We start from the raw sequence: 18,205 nt of genomic DNA, 5'->3' as shown, positions 1-18,205 counted from the left end.
TTGAGAGGATCTAAAAGCAATAACACTCTGGTAGCAACAGTATACCTAGTGCCCAGATCTTGGTTGCTAATACCATTCTCCACTAAAAGGAATCAGAGCTCCTTGGAGAAACAGCTGATTCACAACTGGGCAGTGAATATACAAAGTAAACTTTGTAATGACAAAAAGCAAGAAAGTGTTAAAAAAGAGTTCATAATGATGAGGATCTATCAAAGGGACACAGGAACCCACTGAAAGAGCTCCCAGTGACCAAAGCTGGAAGAATTTAAGCAAAGGAAGGAGGGGAGGAAGGGAGGGAGGAAGAAACTACTGGATTATAACCCAAAGTATAAAGTAAATATTCATGAGGCCATACTGATAAAAATAAATGATTAAATCAATACATAAATAAATGGGGGAGAATAGAAAAACCTTCAGTGCAGGAGAATTCTAAGTAATTTATATTGATATTCCGCCCTCAAGGAAGTGGAGCATAACACCCCACTTCTGAAGTGTAGACTATACATAGTGACTTTCTTTCAAACAGCATAATAAGAAAGTGTGGAAAAAGAGCGACCAGAGTGGAAAAAGCTGGCAAATACTACCTTAGCAAGGTGATCAAGGTCAACATTAACAGTGATGTCATGTTGATAGTATATACCCCTGACATATGATGAAAATGGCAGTTTACCTCTGTAGTCTTCTTCCTCAAAACCCATAATGCCAGCCTAATCATGAGGAAAATATCAGACAAATCCCAGTTGAAGAACAAAATGCCTGACCAGTACTCTTCAAAACTGTCGTGGTCATTACAAACAGGGAAAGTCTAAGAAGCTGTCCTGCCAAGAGGAGCATAAAGAGACTTGACAACAAAAATGTGGCTGGGGTAGGATGTGGGGGGGATGCTGGAAGATAAAAAGGTCATTAAGTAAAAACTAAGGAAATTGAGTGAAATGTGGACTTTAGTTAATAATAATGTGTTATTGCAAAATATTTTATTCAACAAATGCTTGCATGCAAGGCTATTGGACAAAAAGGACTAGTGCTCTGCTTAGGTAAGTGGCCCTTGAAAAGACCTGGTGGATTCCCTTGTGATTCTTGAAGCACAACTTGAAGTTTCTGGACTGGATGGTTTCTATATTCCCTTGGAGTACAGCAGATTATAGAATTGACATGGTAGAAGGTATTCCAACCTGCCAGTTTACCTCTTGAAAAGAATTTCCAGGCCAGGCTTGGTGGCTCACACCTGTAATCCCAGCACTTTGGGAGGCCAAGTTGGACGGATTGCCTGAGCTCAGGACTTCGAGACCAGCCTGGGCAACACGGTGAAACCCCGTCTCTACTAAGATAGAAAAGAAATTAGCCAGGCATGGCGGCATGCACCTGTAGTCCCAACTACTCAGGAGGCTGAGGTAGGAGAATTGTTTGAACCTAGGAGGCGGAGGTTGCAGTGAGCCGAGATCACACCACTGCACTCCCACCTGGGTGACAGAGCGAGACTCCATCTCTCAAAAAAAAAAAAAAAAAAAAAAAAAAAAAAAAGTTGCTGCTAGTCTATGGGAAAATGAGAAAAAAGGGCAAAATAGGGACAATTCTAGTGAATGGCACCCCCAACACTGGAGTTGTGCAGTACACAACCTGTACAAACATACACAGCAGGCCTGAATGGGATGTGCGTCACTGTAAGGTCCTCACTTTGCTATCTTGCAGGGAATATCCTTTATCTCATATTGAATTATTTCTCCTTTATGGGGGGTTTGGAGGAAATGCTGACATGTTCTTTCTTTGGGATATGATATTGTGGAGTTTTTCTTAGTATTTGTTTTTGTGTGTGTGTGTTCTCACTTTACAAAACACAAAACTGGGAACCTTACGAATATTCTTTGAAACTGTACTGATCTATCAGATTCCAAAGTCTGGGAACCCTTGACCTAACGCAGCCTCCTGTGGGTGGTGTGTAGGACTTCTTGTTCCATACAGCATCTCGAGGAGAGAGTGCTCAGGCTGCAGCAGCCACGCCACTGCCAGCTCATGTCAATGGCATGGATGGTGAATTCTCCTCTAAGTTGGCCCCAAACTAGCCCGGTTCTTCAGGAACAATCAGTGAGGAGGAGGGATATATTTATAGTAAAACAGTCTTTGACCTGAGAGGTGGAGAGTTTTGATTAGGATTCCAGGTTTGCCACTAAGCACCTCACTTAACTGGCCCTCTGTTTACAAATCAATAAAATAGGAAAAATAAGACCAGCTTCTGCTCACTTGCATGGGTATGGTGACATTCAAATAAACTAATAGATGTAAGTGCTAATTGAATGTAAAACATCCTAAGTATGTAAGTTAGGACCAAATTGTCAAAAACAGTAATAATAATAATGTTGCAATCATTACCATTGGGGTCTTTTCTGTGGGCTTCAGGGTCATCCTCTGCCAGAGGCCCCTGGAGAGCATCTCTCTACTGGCTGTGATCCCACTAGGGTCCTCTGAGGTCGTATCTGCCTCTGAGACCCACTCAATGCCCTTGTCTTTCCTTCTGCAAAGTCAAATGTTAATATGCTGAGTTCCTTTGTGCTTCTTGTTAATAGAAGTCCTTGTCTTTCAGCAGTGGCCTTGCCTGCTGTCATCAGGAAGGGACATGTAGGGACATTTCGCATTACTCCAAGTGACAAGCTGGAAGCATATCCCCCCTCACTAGCCTTGAGTTCACTTTCCGGCAAGAATAGCTGAAAGCATGAGCTTAAAGACTTACCCCCATAGCTACATCCTCCAATTGCATGATCCTGTAACACAATAAATGTGCTCCACAAATAAATGAACAAATAATGATGATGAGGATGATGATAAAGAACACGTACTAGGTCCAAAACACTGCTGTAAGACAGTGCATTAACTTATATGTATAAACTTATTCAATTCTTAGCTCAATCCTGTGAGGAAGGCACAACATTATTCTCATTTTACAGATGAGGAAATGAGATATGATGAGCTCCAAATTCATACAGCTAAGAAGCTTTAGAGCTGAGATCTGAACCCAAGCAATCTCTGGATTCAAAACCTGGGCACTTAGCCATTAAGCTACATTACGTTGCCTTAAAAAGAAAGGGCAAGGATATGAAATGGACCAACTGCATGTTGGGTTTCTGTCTGCCCTCCACTAGTTTCTTCTCTCAATCCTTCTGGTCTTGCGTCACCAAACATCTCACAGGATGCCGACATGCTTACTCCTTGGTACTCTGGTTCTCTGTGATGGCAGTGGCAGCCTGTCTGGAGTGGCCTTCATGAGGACTCCAGTTGCAGCAGGAACTCCAGTTCCTGCATGGCCAGGGCTGCACACTCCATGGAGCTGGTGGAAGCCTGGAACAGGTGAGAGCCACACCCCCTCCAAGTTGAAGGGTCAAGAGCCCCACCCTACCAGGTGCAGCTGCATGCTCCCAGCTGCAGCTGCAGACCCAAGCATCCCTGTGCTCTCAGGGGCCCAGGAATCCCACCTCCCCCAGCAAGCTTGTAAGTGCCTGCTCTCACCACCTGGCATCTCTCCGCTCTGGCACCTGTTCTAATTTTGGAGCAAAGTTGAGGCCAAGCCCAGGCACTGTCATGACCCGGTTGGGTGTGCGTGCACTCAGGGCAGCACTGACATGCCAGCCCCCTGCTGTCTCAGCTCCCTCTGGACTTTGGCACTGATAAGCATGGGAGGGAGGCTGAGTGGGGCTGAGGGCAGTTCGGTGCAGGTCTGCAGGTGCCTCTCTGTACGAACAGCCTGGGCTCCATGGGCAGCAGGTTGATGGTGGCAGGAGGCAGACAGGCTTCTGGGCAGAAAGGAGTGGGTCCCCAGTGAGGACCCACTTCAAGCCTGAAGCCTGGGGGCTGGGTTGTCAGTTCCGCGGACTGGAGTGAGAACTTATGGTGCCATTTTCCGGCCTGCCCATGGCTGCTCATGGACGAATCAACATGCACTTCCTCCCTTCTGAAGCCCACAAAAGCCCTGGACTCAGCCAGCCTTGGACAGATGACAGGACAACCTGTAGAGAGGAGCTACCCATGGTGGGTCTCCTCCCTGCTGAGAGCTGTACACTCATCAGAATGACCTGCCAGCAGATAGGAGCCACCCACTCCAGGTCTTCTGTCTGCTGAGGGCAGCAGAGAAGTCAGGACAACCTGCCTGTGATAGAAGCTACCCACTCCAGGTCTCCTGTCTGCTGAGGGCTGCAGAGAAGTCAGGATGACCTGCCTGTGATAGAAGCTACCCACTCCAGGTCTCCTGTCTGCTGAGGGCTGCAGAGAAGTCAAGATGACCTGCCTGTGATAGAAGCTACCCACTCCAGGTCTCCTCTCTGTTGAGGGCCGCAGGCTCCACTGGATGACCTGCCTGTGGATAGAAGCTACCCACTTCAGGTATCCTCTCTGTTGAGGGCTGCAGACTCCACTGGATGACCTGCCTGTGATAGAAGCTACCCACTCCAGGTCTCCTCTCTGTTGAGGGCTGCAGGCTGCACTGGATGACCTGCCTGTCTTCAGGTCTCCTGAGAGCTGTTCTATCACTCAATAAAGCATCTCTGCACCTTGTTCACCCTCCAATTGGCCATGTACCTCATTCTTCCTGGATGTGGGACAAGAACTTAGGACCTGCCAAATGGCAGGACTGAAAGAGCTATAACACAAATAGGGCTGAAACATGCCTCCCTGCTCACTGTGTTACAGGCAACAAGAAGGAGAGGAGAACTGTGGCCCTTTTGGGAACCCAGTCCTAGGGTCTCCCCAAGCTAGAGCTGTGACATCTGCTTTGGGGCTCTGCAGTTCCTGATGTCTTCAAGCTTTTGGGTGCCACCGCATTCCCTGGAGCCTGAAGTATAAGCCATTTTTGGTACACCTAGTCCAGCCACAGGCTTGCATGGAGCCAGCCCCTGTGCTGGTGCCTGGAGCTGCCTGCCCCACCACAGCAGCCAGCGTACCTGGCTGTGCACAGTAGCTGGACCCTGCACTCACTTGCTCATGCACCCCTTGCCGCTCTGTGTCCTTGGCATGTGTGGGATCTGGGGTGGTAGCACAAGCTGAGCAGGGCCTGCCAGGCTCGAGTCCAACAGGCCTGAGCAAAACTTGGGCAAAGGCACCACCAGCCACAGAAGCTTCTAGCTGGGAGAGCAACACCCCAGAGATCCCGTGACATTTTCATGTGGTTTTTCTTTTGTCTGGAAAACACATGTCTAATTCACCTGGCTAAGTTCTAACCATCCTCATGACTCAGCTCAAAGGTCCCTTCCTCTAGGCAGTCTTCCCTGAACATTCTCCCTCTCTGGGTTCCCAAAGCCCGCTGAGCTGTGGGTCTCACAATCTTCATCACACTGACCTGTCTTTGTTTGCTTACATGCCTATTTTCTTCATGGCTAGACCCTGGCACTACCTTCCATGTGTTCAAATCCTGGGTGTACCACTTGTAGCTGTGTGACCTCAAGGAGTTTACCTAAACTTGTTTGCCTTGGTTGCTTTATCTATAAAATGGGACTGATAATGTATTAATTGAATTTGTTTCTGGAAAGCACTTATAGCAATGTCTGGCATATAGGAAGGGTTTTACATCTATTTTCCACTAAACCTCAAACACTGTTAGAGCTGAGACCACATCTTATTTATGAATGCCCAGAGCTGGCAGAGGATCTGGCATGTAGTAGGTATTCAACACACATTGGTGGACTAAATAAATACATGTGGGCAAATAGCTCTTGGGAGAAGACACAAGGACTCAAAAGCAATCCAAGGACCAAGAAAGTCTCTTTGCTGAGGATAGAAGGTGAAGAGTAAAAGAAGTCCTGGTGGAATCCAAGGCAAGTAGAATTGGGGTGGGGAGAGTAGAGGGTGGCACTATGGAAGAAAGTAATGATAATAGCACAGATTCTTGTAAGTGTAATCATGGAGGCAGACAGGAATGGATGTGGCTGCGAAGACCAACATGGCATGGCAGAGAAGGCACTGGGCTGGGCTGAAAAGGCTGGCTGGGGGCCATAGGAAAGCTAATGGCCTTCTCTGTGCCTTAGTCCCACATGGTTCCATTCTGCCTAGTGGGGGGCCAGAATTGGCAATTGTTATGGATTTCATGTTTCCCCCCAAATTCATATGTTGAAGCCCAAATTCCCAACGTGATGGCATTAGGAGGTGGGGCCTTTGTGAGGTGATTGAGTCATGAGGGTGGAACCCTCATGAGTGGGATCAGTGCCTTGATAAGAATAGACACCAGAGACTTTGATATTTCTCTCTCTCTTCCTGTATACACACACTGAGGAAAGACCAAGTTAAGCCCACAGTGAGAAGGCAGCTGTCTGGAAGCCTGAAAGGCAGCCCTCACCAGAAGCTGACTATGCTGGCACCCTGAACTCACACTTCCAGCTTCCTGAATCGTGAAAAAAGTAAATCTCTACCGTGTAAGTCACCCAGTCTATGGTATTTTGTCAGGGCAGGCTGAGCTAACTAAGTGAGCAGCACAGCCACTTTTGTGTTTTTCTGTAACCTACTATTTTTCTCTTAACAGTACATCTTCAATATACTTGTGCCTTGACTTGCTATGAGTGCATTTGTTTTATCTTCTGTATAGTATTCCATTGCACTATAAGACCACAAGGCACTGATACATTTCCTTATAGAAGAACAGTTAGGGAGCTTCTCATGTGTATTCTCACAAAACCTGTAGCCATAAACTTCTGTGTGTGTGTCTTCTATGTCTATATTGGAGCATTTTTCCAGGAAGTATACTAACAAGTGGATGTCTAGGAATTGCTTATGCATATGCTTTATTAGAGATTGTTAATGGCTGTCTAGGTTGTCCCAATTTATAATCCCCAGCTGGCCAGTTTTTAGGATATCTTTGAATGCTGATGTTCTATGAATTTATGATACCCCCAACCCTACCCCCCAGCCTCGCCATAACTGTCTTGCATTCTCCTGGAAGGAAGACAAGCATCCGGGACCTTGGGAGGATGCAACCATAGGTTCAGAGTGACTTCTATTTACCAGAGCCCAGAGAAGAACATAGTTTGGGAAGAACAGTCATGACCACCACAAAGGGCTTTGTTTCTATCTATGCCATGTTTCCCAAAAGAGAAAAAGACTAATCAGTGATAATAGCACAACGAGGGCCATGATAGGCAACCACGGTGTGCTCTGGGCATCCACGGTAGCAAGGTTTTTTAACAATCACTGGTATTTTTCCCTTGGTCAAAGACACAGGAAAGGTAGAAACCCTGGAAATGTAAGGATCAGAAGCTCTGTAAAAAGTGGAATTCAAGATTAGGAGCCCCATGTTATCCATCTGGGGTTCCATTCGCTAAGGCTTCCCCAGCCTGCCTGTAGTTTTCCCAGAGATGAGCTGGCATTGGGACAAGCTCAGGCTTCTGGTCAGGCTACCTCACACACTGCTACAGATCATGGCCTAAATCATTATCTCAGAAATTGATGAGCTGACCCTAAAATTCGCAAAGATATGCAATGTTCCCAGAATAGCCAAAACAATCTTGAAAAGAAACAAAGTTGAAGGACTTACACTTTCTGACTTTAAAACTTACCATGAATCTATAGTAGTTACTACTGCGTGGTCCTTCCCAGCATGAGAATAGACACAGATCAATGGAATAGAATTGAGAGTATGTCAATAAACCTACATATCCATGGTCAGTTAATTTTTGACAAGAATGCCAAGATAATTCAATAGGGGAAATGATAGTCTTTTCAAAAAACGAATGATGCAGGGATAACTAAATATCTATACACAAAATAATAAATTTTAATTCCTACCTCACATCATATATAAAAATTAACTCAAAATGGATCATAGACTGAATATGAATCACAGATCAAAATGTAAGACTAAAACTATAAAGCTTTTAGATGAAGACATAGGTGCAAATCTTTGTGATCTTAGATTAGGCAATGGTTTTTAGATATGGTACCAAAAGCACAGTGAAAAAAGAAAAAAATCAGTAAATTAGATTTCATAAAAACTTTTGTGCAAAGGACACTGTCAAGAAGGTTAAAAAATAACCCATAGGAAGGAATAAGATATTTGCAAATCACATATTTGGTAAGGGACTAATATCCAGAATACATAAAGTACTCTTACAACTCAACAACTGAAAGACAAATAGCCCAGTTTAAAAATGGGCAAATGATTTAAGTAGACTTTTTTTTTCAAAGAAAATATACAGATGGTCAACAAGCATGTGAAAAGATGCTTAACAACAGCAGCCACTAGGGAAATGTAAATCAAAACCTCAGTGATAACACACCACAACCACTGGGATGGCTAAATAGGCAGATAATAACAAGTACTAGTGAGAATGTAGGGAAATTGGAACTCCCTAATTGCTAGTGGGAATGTAAAATGGGGCACCCACTTTGGAAAACAGTTTGGTAGTTCTTCAAATTGTTAAATATACAGTTACCATATAACCTAACAATTCTATTTCTAGGTACATACTCAAAAGAATTTAGAACAGGTCTTCTAATAAAAACTTGTGCATAAATGTTCACAAGAATATTATTCATAACAGCCAAAAGGTTGAAACAACCCAATTGATAAACAAATGTGATATATCCATACAAAAGGAATAGTTTCCAGCCGTAAAAAGGAATAAAGTACTGGTACATGATATAACATGAATGATCCTTAAACTTATATGGCTAATTGAAGGAATCCAGACACAAAGGTCACGTAGTACATAATTCAATTTATATAAAATATCCAGAATAAACAAATCTAAAGAGAGAGAAAACAGACTAGTGGTTGTCAGGAGAAGGGGTTAGGGGTAGAAATCAGGACTGACCGCTAATAGTACCAGGTTTCTTCTGGGGTGATGTAAATGTTCCAGATTTAAAAAATGGTGATGACTGTGTAACTCTTTGAATATATGGTATGTGAATTGTAGCTTTATAGTAATGATAATGAAAGCTATTGTCAAGCAGAAGCTCCCTGAATCCTTGATTTGATGAACTTCTAATGAATCAAAATGATTTTAGGACCAACATGGTTTGCCGATAATTTTATTCTACTAAATAGGATATTAAAAGAGTAACTTACTATTACCACCATGATTTTTAAAAGGAAAAGTATTTTCACATCAGAAAGTGGAAAGGACATTGTCTTAAAGTTATTTAAATTGACTAAACTTAGCTTTATGAAAAACTTTCTACATTCATTTATTCATCCCCAAGATGCTGATATTTAGTATACATAAATACTTTGCACTTAGTATACAGCAAGCACAATAGCTGGCTTTGGGCAGGGCTGACAGTCAGCTGGAACCCACCAGTACAGAGTGCTGACCATGATGGTGATGCCCCATCATCAGGACGTGCCATGCCATGCCAGCTGGGATATACTGTGAAAATCACACTTCACACTCAACATTCAGAAATGAAAACAAACATGGTCTTTTCTTCATGAAGAATACAGACTGCTAGGGAGACAGCTATTAATATAAATATATAATTAAAGGTTCTGATAAGTCCTTGGAAGGACAAAAATTAGAATTGAATATACTAAATGGAGAAGGCAACAGGAAAGGGCTCTCAGGCCTTTTATTTCCTTCATTTCGCCTTGGACTGGTGGAAACATCACAGATCTGCACTGGTCTGGATCTGAGAAACACTGGAAGAGGTCAAAGGGCTCCAGGAAAAATGTGTGAAGTGTCAAGTGTTAGATGAGAATGCAGGACAAAGACCGAAGCTGATTGCAGTAAAACGCAAAGGTGTCTCTTTGTCCTGAGCCGCCTGCCTGGGGAATCTTTCAAAGTGAGAAGCCAATCTGGTGGGAACAGTTGGACAAGGAGGTGCGATCTGGAGCTTGTTACATTTCTTGTCACTCTCCTAGGGATGCCAAGAGCCCTTGCCTAACAGCCACCGCTGCTCTACAGTCAGCCCATCATCTCGGCAGGTGACATGTTCCTCCCACTGACAGTGGGAGAAAGAAGGAGAGAAGGGAAAATTAACAGAGTGCCTTCAGCGTCAGGCACCCTACCCGTGCTTCAGATTTGCTGTCTGCCCCTCTTGACAACATTCACCTGAGCTCCCCCCTTTGATGGTGATGGAGAGTAGGCTGGGCCTGGGATAGAGTTGAAAAGGGGATTTGGTTCTTGGAGCTGAGGCCTTGGGCTAAGGTTTTTTTCTGAGTCGAGAGGAAAGCTAAGAGCTGCAACTGTGAACCAAGGCCGAGTCCGCGGGAAAGGCGGAAGTCTCAATGTTGGTTAAGCACAGAGCGATACCACTTTCTTTTAGGCAGGAGTGTCATAAGCTGAATTAAGAGGTAGAAGTGGATGGGCCTTGTCCCTGTTTTAGACATAATTAACTTAATCCTCTATCCGGTAATTCTTATAGGTCTGATAAAGCCAGTAAAATAACTGATGGACACTGCAAAAAAACATACAAGTTGGTAATTTGTTCAAATTAACAAGACAATTGTTAGGCCAGTGGGTTGGCAAACTATGGCCCCTGGACCAGATCCAGCCCACAGCCTGTTTTGTAAATATTGTTGCAACCCTGACACACTCATTCCTCTGTGTATCCTTTACGGCTGCTTTCATATTACAACAGAAGAATTGAATGGTTGTGACAGAGACCATATGGCTGGCAAAGCCTAAAATATTTGCTATTTGGCTGCTCACAGTACAAGTTTGCCAACTCCTGCTCTAGGTCTTTGATACACTTAATTTTATCTACCTGGATAGGTTGTGTTCATTCATTGCAGGAATTCATGCCACACGTGCCAATTGAAAGCTTCGTATGAAATGTACCAGTGGCTGGGAAGAGAAAGCTAGAAGATCCAGCTCCTGCCATCAGAGAGCTCTGTGTTCAGTGAGGAGATGCAGATGATTGCTATGTAGGTGGTAGTTACTATGGAAATAATAAGCAGGAGGGGCTGCTAGCACAGGTGAGTTGGGGGCTGGAGGTTGGGTTGGAAGTCAGCCAATTCCCAGCAACCTCAGGGTCCTTTCTGATGTCCAGGGATGATACACTGGGGGAAGTATGGGGCTGCCTTAAGGAGAAGGTCGGGCCAGATGTGAGAAACACCCCTAATAGCTGTGGGTGGTGAGCTTGATTGCGCCAGGAAGAACTTAGGAGTGCATCCTCAGCAGAACTGGCTCAGCTTACACGGGGTCTGACACCAGGGAAGGATCTCAGAAGGCTCCTTGCTGCTGAGAGGTACCCAGGTCTTACTGCATCTTTCTGAGGTTCTGGATGTTTGCGGTGATGACTTGGGCGTGATGGCTCTTGTCTGCCTTAGATCCTGGAGGGGCCTGGGAGGTTGCATCAACACTCAGAGAGGGCCGCATTCCCCTCTGCTCTCCTCTTGCCCTCTGCCAGGACTCACACATCTCCTCAATCCTTTTCTGCGCTGTCATTTCTCATCCAGGTGTTTCACTTCAACAAATATTATTACCCGATGTTTTCCAAACTTCCCTGTAAACAAGAATCACCTGGATTCTTGCAATTCTTGTTATTCTCTTGCAATAACTAACAGACCAGTACAAAGTGGCAGACTGCTGGGAACCCAGCTGAGACCTCCTGGTAATCTGTAAATTTAACAAAGCCCCCAGGTGACTTTTATCAGGGAGCGTGGAGACTCCTAACAGTGTTTGGGACTGTGCATGCTTTAAACACGACCCCAGCTAGTCTGACCCCAGCTTTACTACTTTCTTACTCTTCAACCTCGTATAGATTAGGGGACCAAGTTATGCATTAGCTTTTCCTCTGTGGAATGAAGATAAGGACAATGCCTCTCCCTTAGGCTCATTTTGAACATAAAATGAGGTGTTCATGGAGCACTTAGCAACGTATGAGGCACGGACTAAGCCCCTGGTTAAATGTTAGTGTTCAGACATTTGCTAATAAGCTAAGGAATAACTGGAAAAGAACTCTGCTAAGTGCTGGGTGGTGAGAAGTAAATAAGATGAATGTTTCCCTCTCCACTGCCCTTTGATCTTTCCAAACCTCTCCTTTGACTTTTCCCTGCTTAAAGACCTCCTGTGGCTCTGGCCTAGCTCAACCCTGCAGTCTCATTTCCTCCCTGGCCTCTCTTAAAATGTCTTAACATTTTCCTGCTTGCATGCATTGTTTTCTTGCCTCTTGACTTTCTTCCAGCTGTTGCTTCTGCCTGGGATACGTGCATCTCCTTGCATTGACCTACTCCACAGTTAGTTCCTTGTCAGGTGTTAATGGTCAGCTTGGTTGTTTCCTTCCCCAGGTTAACACCCTTGATTCCAAGGCTAGGTTAGATGCCGAACATCTACAGGGGTCCCATGGGCAGAGAACATGCCAGATGCAAAGGCAGGCAGTTGGAATGAATCAGGAAGGCCAGCAGAGGGACCGGTTTATGAAGGAGTTCACATGCCAGGTGTATATTGATGGAAACAAGATACTTTCAGAGAAGAAATGGAAACTTTCAGTGTGAGTTCCTAGAAATGGAAGATACTTGATGGCAGTACCCATCAGGGGTCTTTGATGTCAAAGAGAAACACACTGGACACCTGTTAAAGGTGGAAAGACAGGTTTTATTTAAATGACTGCAGTAGGAGAGACAGACTACTATAAACTGAGCTCAACTCCAACTAAGACAAAGATGGCTGAGCTTTGTAAACGGAGAACAAAAAGGAGCTATGGAAAGTAAAATAGGGGGAATCAGCCGGGTACGGTGGCTCACGCCTGTAATCCCAGCACTTTGGAGCCTGAGGTGGGTGGATCACCTGAGGTCGGGAGTTCAAGACCAGCCTGGCCAAAATGGTGAAACCCCATCTCTACTAAAAATACAAAAATTCGCCGGGCGTGGTGGCAGGTGCCTGTAATCCCAGCTACTCAGGAAGCTGAGGCAGGAGAATCACCTGAACCCCAGAGGCGGAGGTTGCAGTGAGCCGAGATCACGCTACTGCACTCCAGCATGGGCGACAGAGTGAGACTCTGTCTCAAGAAAAAAAAAAAAAGCCAGGGGGGAAACCAAAAAGGGATTTGAGGCTATGGGTAAATAGGAGATTGTAGAAGGAGGGTAAGTGGAAAAAATACTGGAAATGGTGTGGCAATGTGCTTTGGGACAACATACATCTTGTGGTTTGGCTGCTTTGCGTTTTCCTGAGTTAAAGACTTGGCATGGCCAAGAAACCTAGGTTGAAATCGAAACCTTTAAGACCCGGTTTAGGTTTAGTGTACATGGAAGCCAGCCTGGAATTTAGTTGAGTCTCTCAGCACAATGCTCAGGCAAGTCCTCTGTGCCACAGAGGAGTTCACATTTCAACCTGAAAGTTCTCCCCTATATTCTTTAGAGGTCTAGGACTGAGAATGGAGCCACTGGGAGAAAGCGCAGTTTGGCTTCTTCCTGCTGGCAGGATCAGAAACTAAGCGGAGGCTGGGCAAGCTTATTTAGAAAAAGAGAGAGAGAAAGAGAAAGAGAGAGAGAGAGAGACACCTAGAGCAAGAATATGCAGGCAGGAACTAGCTCAGTGGGAGTCAGAAACTCTAAGCTGGGCATCAGTTGAAGTGAGTTTGGAGGAGTGTTGGATCCTGCCACTTCATACAGCATGTGATTTCTCCACACTTGCCCCTAGCCCTGAGGTTCCCTGTGACTAGTAGTTCCTGGAATAACACAATAAGTCTGTAGAAACAAACAAGCCCCACTCCGAGTGGCTTACAACAATAAGGTTTCTCACTCCTGAAGTCTGTCCCTTCTGGGTCGGTTCAGACCTTGTTCTGGCTGCTGCTGTCTTACTTACGTCTTTGCCCTGGGACCAGAATGAAGGGACAGTCATTCCTGGACAACAGGAAAGGAGCAGGTGCCAAGGCACAGGAGGTTCTGAAAGAAGTGGTGGACATCACTTGCACCTATGTCCCACTGGCCACAGCCAAGCGCATGGCCAAGCCTGATGCCCTTGCAATGGGAGGTTTTTACATTGGTTTTACATACTATGCAACTGTTTCCAGCTACCACAATTCTAGGTCAGATATTATAGATCTGCTGTGGTCCACATCGGAGCAAGTTTTGAGGTTGATGGCCGTATTACCATGTGGCTCATTTTCATGACCCTGTGTTCAATGACAGATGTGGCACCTAAAACTGTGTGTGTCAATCAGATACAGGAAATAAATCTTGTATGCTATTAGAGAATCATAGACCTCTGGATCCAGGACGGCCTGAGGTGTATAGTCAATCCCTTGGTGTTTTTTTCCTTTTACCTTCCACTTCTTTCTCTCCTCTTGTCCTTCTCTTTCTTTTTCGTCTTCCTCCCCCCCTCATATCCTTGTCTCCATCTTCCTTTACTCCTCTCTCTTCTTCACTTATCTTCCTCTTCTCCCCCTCCTCCCCTTTTTCCTTCAGAAATGAGGTCCAAATAAGTTAAATGACTTGCACAAGGTTAGCTTTGGCAACTAGTGTTGCTACATCTCAGTCTAGAGTTTTTGCACTGTTTTGCAGGGCTGCAATTTGAAGAACATTAAGCAAAATCATTTACAAAGCAAAGACCTCTTTGGCAAAACACAAATAAAACAAAACCAAACCAAAAACAACCCTCACAAAAATGAAACAAACAAAAAAACTTTAAAAAACCTGTCCAGCTAATATTTTTAAGTTGCATGTCAATCCATAAGTTTGATTTCAAGAGAAGCTCACCTGGGTAAGTCTGTACTTGAAGCTCAAAGGTAGTGCTTGCTTCACTTTTGAAACCCATGCTGTGACTGGCAACCTCCCCCTGGCTGGGGTGTTCTACAGGCAGCCCCTCCACTTGGTGAAAGTATTAAGCATGTGTGATGTTTGCTAAAGGTAATTTGTGTCACAGTGGCAGTTATTGTAAAACAATCACAATTTCAGTGGGATCAAGGAAAAAAACAATCTGAGAAGCAATGCTTTTAGTGAGTTCACTAATTGTGTGTATGTTTTAGGAGCTGACAATCAAAGAACAAAATGACAACCTTCTCTAACCTCAAAATGCCCTTCCTTTCAATTAAGTCACTCCTGTTGTTCTTAGCAAAACTCAGGAGAGATTATTTTAGAATAGGTGCAGTGTCGTGGTGAGCAGTGGATAACAATCAATTCATGCTGCCTAACCGTTCTCTGGAGAAAGGCTTCCTAGAGGGAGGAGAAAGGGCTCTGAAATCGGGCAGATGTGGCACCACCATTGACATAACTTGGGGCACCTCTCTTGGCCTCAATGCTCTTACCTCATAGGGATAAGAGTCCTACCTCAGGGGGCTCTTGGGAGAAAGAAAAAGGGATCATTCATCAAAGGTTTAGCACAGCATCGGCCACTATGTGGTGAATACATAGAACTGAGCATCCATGTTTTGTCCTAACAGCCGCCCTCTGCCAGCCCCACCACACTTGCCTATTATAGGCAGCATTTCTTATTTGTAACAATCATGCAAGGAAGGGAGGATGGAAGGAAGATGTGCAGAAAAATAAGATCCACATTAGAGATGGTAGTGTCTCATGAAAACACACAATAAACACTTTCCTACTCTAAAGTAATAAGCACCAACTAATTTGACTTGTTGAATCTCGGGGAACGGCCTTAAATGTCTCCTAGTTTAACCATGATTGGATGCGCAAAACCCCTGCACAACATCAGGAGAAGTGATTGTAACATCAGCTTGAATGCTGTTAAGGATCCAGAAATTGCTCAAGCAGTTTGTCTTATTGTTGAACATTTTTGACCATTAGAAAGCTTTTCTATATAATGACCCAAGGTTTGTCATTCCATGCTTTCTATCCTTGGCTTTTCGGCTTACTCAGAAAAGAGTCTAAGTCATTTTTGGGATGAGTTTACATAGCTAGATAGCTAAATAATAGATCAATTTAACAAAACAGTAGGTTTGTCCTTTTACATTTGAATTTTAATATTTTGACTGCATCTAAAGTGCATTTAAAGCCTAGGGTCAATTTATTTCTTTTAATAGCTAATAGTTATACCATGGTGAGAAGTAGCATGGCACTGTGCTTACCTGGATGGGCTCTGGAGTCATATAACCTGGGTTCAAATCCCAGCTGTACCTTTCGCTGTGTGGCCATGGGGTGATACATCGCCTCTCTTAGCCTCCTCTTCTTCATGTATGGAACAAAGATGATAATAATAGCTACCTTAATCCAGGTGCAATGGCTTACACCTGTAATCCCAGCACTTTGGAGGCCAAAGCAAGCAGACCGCTTGAGCCCAGGTGTTCAAGATCAGCCTGGTCAACATGGCAAAAACCCATCTCTACAAAAAAAATATGATATTTAGCTGGGCATAGTGGCGTGTGCCTGTAGTCCTAGCTACTTGGGAGGCTAGTTGGGAGAATTGCTTGAGCCTGGGAGGTCGAGGCTGCAGTGAGCCGTGATTGTGCCACCGCACCGCAGCCTGGGTGCCAAGGCAAGATGCTGTCTCAAAAAAAAAAAAAAAAAGTCTACCTGGGAGGGCTGTTGTAAAGATGATGACTTAATGTGTGTATAATGCTTACAATGCATTAGTACTATAGTAAGTACTCAATCTATGTACAGTCCTCTCCTTGAACACCTGGTACATGGTGGAGAGAGTGTTAGGGGCTTTAATGGAGGCTTACAAGTAACCCCGGAATAGCTTGCATAATAGCTGTTAATAAACTCTAGTTATTTCAATGATCTGTTGCTGTGTAACCACCCCAAAACACTGAGGCTTTATGGAGCTGGTGAATATCTTTAGACATCCATTATACAAATGAAGAAATTGGAATTCAGTCACTGAATTTACTGAGCTGGTAAGTATCTTTAGATAAGTATCTATTAGCTTATTTAAAGTTAAATCAATTTATGTGTGCTAAGGTGTGGAGAAGCTTTAGACAGAAACAGAATGGCATCTGTCTTGCATGAAGGACTTTCTTTGAGTTTCCACAGAGAAGTAAGCCACTAAAGGGTGAATTTTAAAGCCAAATACCAGAGCAGGCACTGGAGCTTAATCTCATAGGCAAGCTCTGGAAAATGATATAGAACATATGCTTCTGCATTATTTTACTCTAGCGGAGAGGGAACTGGGATATTTATGCACCAAACCCCAATAAGCACTGGGCAGAGCAGCCTTCCAAAGTCCTAGAAAAATCCATCTGCCCACATATTGGCAGTTGGAAGTTGCCTTATGTGCCACAACGCATTCAGCAGGGCACAGACAGCACCCACTACAATCCCCTTGGACTAATTTTGGGTCCTGTTGGAGAGAGAGTTGAAAGCAGTCTCTGAATAAGACTGACTTTGTGAGAATCTGGGCTGATGCAGAATTACCATGGAGCCCCAATGTCAAAGGCAGTAGCATTTCCTCTACTTCTGCACAGAGGGCAGAACATTGGAAGGATTGGGATCCTCAGCACCCAACCCTTGCTATGGACATTCAAGTCCTTAGGAGGGTCAATGGGACTTCTCTGGATGTCTTTGCCAGCATTATACAAGGACAAGTGGGAGACAAAGAACATGGCAAACTCTAGTTATTTCAGTGATCTAGTGTGATGTAACCACCCCAAAACACAGAGGCTTAAAACAACCATTTCATTATCTCTCTACATTCCGTGGTGTGACTGAACTCAACAGGATGGTCTTTCTCCATGGTGCCAGCTGGGGCTGCCATCACAAGAGGGTTCAAACAGGCTAGAATATCCAAGACAGCCAACTCACATGTTTAGCAGAGCGTGTGGCTGTCAGCTGGGGGCTCAGCGGGGGCTGATGATTGGAGGGCCTAGGTTCCCTTCCATGTGGCCTTGCATGTGGCTTGGGCTTCTCACAGCATAGTGGCTGGGTTCCAAGAGAGAATATTCTAGGAGATAAGAGGGAACTTGGGGGAATTGTAATACCCAGCATGGGAAGTAAGACAGCATCACTTCCACCACATTCTAATGGTCAAACCGAGTCACAATGCAAGCTCAGATTTAATTTTGAAGGGGATTTACACAAGGGCAAAATTATTAAGAGGTGGTGATCACTGTGGGCCGTATTTGGAGACTTACTATTATACTGGGTCGTGAATGTGTCTGGCAGACTGGTTTGGGAAAAAATATATATTTTACATGAGAAACAATTTTCATGTAGGGGTTGGGAATGAGGCCCTGGAATCCTATGAGCACAGAGGCGGGTGCAATTGAACCAGTGGACATTTAGACACGTCTCCAATAGGCAGGATTATATATTTCTTCTTATTCTCCTTGCTCTGCTTGACATACAGTGAAAATGAATGTTTGTTGAGAAACAGAATTGATTACAGAAACATTTCTC

This window comes from Nomascus leucogenys, chromosome 16 (genome assembly GCF_006542625.1).
Source record: "Nomascus leucogenys isolate Asia chromosome 16, Asia_NLE_v1, whole genome shotgun sequence".
Classification (NCBI taxonomy): domain Eukaryota; kingdom Metazoa; phylum Chordata; class Mammalia; order Primates; family Hylobatidae; genus Nomascus; species Nomascus leucogenys.
The sequence above is the reverse complement of the archived record's forward strand: the minus strand, read 5'-3'. Positions refer to the sequence as shown.